The sequence below is a fragment of the Plecotus auritus genome (genome assembly GCF_963455305.1).
Source record: "Plecotus auritus genome assembly, chromosome: 1".
Lineage (NCBI taxonomy): Eukaryota > Metazoa > Chordata > Mammalia > Chiroptera > Vespertilionidae > Plecotus > Plecotus auritus.
Genome location: NC_137770.1, coordinates 222,797,161 through 222,801,136, shown reverse-complemented (window position 1 = coordinate 222,801,136; position 3,976 = coordinate 222,797,161). Strand labels below are relative to the sequence as shown.

General features: G+C 44.3%; 1 pseudogene across 1 annotated transcript; it reads left to right on the top strand.

Annotated features, from left to right (window-relative positions):
* Window positions 1-3,126: 3,126 nt before the first annotated feature.
* LOC308253362 (transmembrane protein 126A-like) lies at window positions 3,127-3,720 on the top strand (annotated as a pseudogene). The gene has a single exon. The product of its transcript is annotated as a transmembrane protein 126A-like (transcript).
* The last annotated feature ends 256 nt before the right edge of the window (window positions 3,721-3,976 follow it).

Here is a 3,976-nt window from a genome sequence, read left to right as displayed (position 1 = left end):
TAAATGTTATAATATTGTCCAGAAAAAATTTGATAATATTGTTTTGTTTTTATTGTGGCAGTGTGTACATTATTTTTAGGATTGTCTTCAATTTACGGCAAGAGAGAGCAATTTACTATTTACTCTAGGGCTGTGGTCGGCAAACCGCGGCTCACGAGCCACATGCGGCTCTTTGGCCCCTTGAGTGTGGCTCTTCCACCAAATACCACGGCCTGGGCGAGTCTATTTTGAAGAAGTGGTGTTAGAAGAAGTTTAAGTTTAAAAAATTGGGCTCTCAAAAGAAATTTCAATCATTGTACTGTTGATATTTGGCTCTGTTGACTAATGAGTTTGCCGACCACTGCTCTAGGGATATTATGTTTCTTTTTAAAATAAATAAATATATTTTAAAATCGGTGGATTTAAAGAAAAATATTATATAAATAATTGTACAGGTACTATTATTCATAAATAATTTAAGTTGTGAGGGTGGTTTGTGGTGACATTTGGATACAGTAGAAATTGGGGAGGGATGATACAAATATCTGACATCGGAGCAACTGGGCTTTGGAGTAGGACAACCTTGGGTTTGAATCGCTGTCTATCACCTACTAGTTGTATGACCTTGAGCAAGTTATTTAATCTCATTCCACACCTGTAAAACCAAAACAACAGTTCACTACCTACCTTAGAATTCTTGTGAAGATTGCCTCCTAAGTGATCAATAACGTTAGCTATTGTTATGGTTGCCAGGGAATCTATTTCTACTTCTCAGAACTGTGCTTGTGTCAGCACAGGGCCTGGTACAGAGCACACACAGTCAATTGTAATTGCTTCCAGAATTACTGCTGCTATTAGCACCATGTGTTAGTTCATGTCTGCTTTGAAGTAGATGTCAAGATGGGGGTAGGTAGGCAAGGGATTTATGAAGGGGGAGCCTGTGAAGGAGCATGGAGGAGGGAGCAGAGAAAGTGGGAGAGAAGTTCTGGGCAAGGAAGGGGGCGGGGCTGGAGGAGTCTCTGACCACAGTACAACCACAAGTGAGGTTTGGCCAGGCGATGAGGAGTCCTGGAGCCCAAGTCAACCATTGGAGAAGCGCCCCTCTGTGCTCATTCATCGGTTGGGAGCAACTCAGAGAACATGTGGTCTTCATGTGAACGTGGTGGTGGGTCCAGGAGGTGGCATCTGGGTTGACAGTCAACTATGCTCCCACAGCAGGAGCTCTGAGTGGCATACTGGGTGTGGCAAAAGTAGGTTTACAGTTATGAACACATGAAACACAGTTTATTCTTGTGCTAGTATTGATTAATTATTGTATTACTTTCCAGATGAACACCTGTAAACCCACATTTGCCCCACCCTGTATTTTGTGGCTGCTGCACACGTCATCTCCATCTTACATGTGAAAAATGGAGCCTGAGCATTTCCTCCAGTGCATTTACCTGGTTAACTAACTACCTGATTGTTGCAACCCAGAGAGAGAGAGTAAAATGATTCCACACCGAAAAGTCAAATGTGATATTCGAAGGATGAAAGAAATTCATGACCAACTCATGATTTTCTTGTCTCAATGCCCAACTAACAAACCGAAGATTATTTACTTTAAAGAGTTGATCTTGATCACAGCTCTTTATTAGCCTTATTTGTCTTTTAGGTCTAACTTTGGATTTCAAAAGTTTTGCATTTAAGGCAGAGAGTTAAGCACATTGGCACTTCCATGCAAATCATAGGGCCCCAAATGCCAGTCCACATATATGTTTGGCCCATACAGTGTTTAAAGAAATTATTTTTGGTCAACATTTTAAAATTGGGAGATTACATATATTTAAATGTTGATTTCTGGCTTCTCTTGAAAACCAACAGATCTGGAACACTGAGCATGGATTTCTGCATGACAGTACTGCTTGGGTAAAAGCGGCCGTGACTCAAAATGGGGCTCTCCTGTTTGCGTTAGGCTCCACCACCCCCACAAAATATGCATATGTCCTCATACTCAGTAAGCTTCACTGATTTATGTTCCTGTTTGGTCCTTTGTGCAGAGAATGCTAACTGTCCCCCAATATTACATTCTCCCCCTGTTCTATAGTAATGTTCCAGGTGGACTCATGACTACATTTCCCAGCCTCCCTTGCAGCTAGATGTCATCATGTGACTAGGTTCTGGCCAATGGTATAAAAGTGAAATTGATGTTTGCAACTTCCAGACTGTGCTTTTAAAGTAAAGCAGGGTGGCCTCTTCTACTCCCTTTCTTCTTCTTGACAGCTGGAATGTGGACAGGGTGGTGGGAGCTGGAGCAGCCTTCCGACCTCACGAGATGGAAGCTATGTAATGAGAACAGCAGAGCATTTAAAAAAAAAAATGGAGGAGGAAACTGGGTCTCCGACAAGGAGCCGCATACCTCCTCTGGAAAGCTTATGCTCAGACTGTTACATCAGAAAAATAAACTTCCACTTTTCTTTCTCTTTCTCACAGCAGCCTCCACTGTATCTTAATGAACATATCCCGAGTTAGTAGTTTCTCCTTGTAAATGGGACCCATGAAGGAAGCGTCAAATCAAGTTGCACCAAGAGCTGAGATGAGGTATAAGCTTCTTCACGGTACAAGCGCCATTGGAAAACCCTGCCCCCGCCTCACAGGCTCCACTTGCAGCTGGTACACTTGGCGGCTGTGGACGGGTTTGTACACACGGCTCCTGAGGGGCCTCTGTTCCCCACCGCTGCGCGTCTGGCTTCACAGGCCCCGGTGCCCCATGCTCATCTCCACCTTGTCCTGGAAGGCCACACTTGAGCAGGCGGCCCTCCCACCCTTTCTCGGCAGTGCCCTCAGAGCGGAAGGCGAGTAGGAAGTTCTCGGTTGGTACTGTTCTGGCTCCCAAGTGGCCGCCAGGGCTTCCTGGGCCAAGTGTGGAACCACAGAGCATCCTCCCAGTTTCGAAATGAGCAGCCCCCGCTGCGATCGGTGAGCGTGCAAGACTGGCTCTGGAAATGACTTCTGACAAAAGAGACGTAACTACCTCCCCAGGGACAGCGCCCCAGAGGACAGGTTATTGTGTTCCTTAGAATGATGAATGAAAGCACTGAATGAGGGAGTCACGTGCCTGCGGTGAGCCTTAGGGCCGAGGAAGGCTGCAGGGAGAGCATAAGGCTCAAGATGGAAAATCATGAATCAGATGATACTTTCAAGAAAGAACACATTTTGCACATCATAAAGAGAAAAATTAACCAACTTCCAGAAGCAGAAAGGAATCTACTTGAACATGGATCAACATATGTGGGGCTTCATGCTGCTCTCCGTGGCCTAATAGCAAACAGTCTTTTTTGACTTGTCTTAAATGTGACACAGGCTCGTATAGCTGCTGGTTTACCAATGGCAGCGATCCCATTTTTGACAGCGGACGTATCTTACAAAAGTGTTGTAAGTTTACCATTGAATACAGGTGATTTGAATGGTGAAACCTGTACCAAACACGAGGTGGATTGGCTGGACTTGTTTTTGGACCTAAGGTGGTCTGTACCCCGTTTTCTTGGCTCTTCCTGTGAATGGTGGCCCAGCATCCAGGTATGCCTCAGCCCTGCTACCAGAGAGAGGAAACATCTTAACCTACTGGATCAGAATTTCTCAACCTATCTTTAGAAAGATGTTATTCCCCATTTTGCTGCAGACTGGGTTTTCAGCATATGGCAATATAAACTACTTATAAAGGCTCTTCAATTACCTCAACCTGGCCTAAAGATTCAGTGATTGTTAAGCAAATGTGTGCACAAAAATAAAACTGTAAGAATAAAAAAAAAAAAAAGAAAAAAGAAGGTACTGATTGAAATTCAGGTAATAATAACGCCAGACTCTGTAGTATTGTCTGTGACAGAGTCCTCCAATCCAGGACTACTTTGGGGGAACAGACGGGGAAAGAACTGCTGTTTAATAAGCACTTAAACCCTAGCTGGTTTGGCTCAGTGGATAGAGCATTGGTCTATGGACCAAAGGGTCCTGGGTTCGA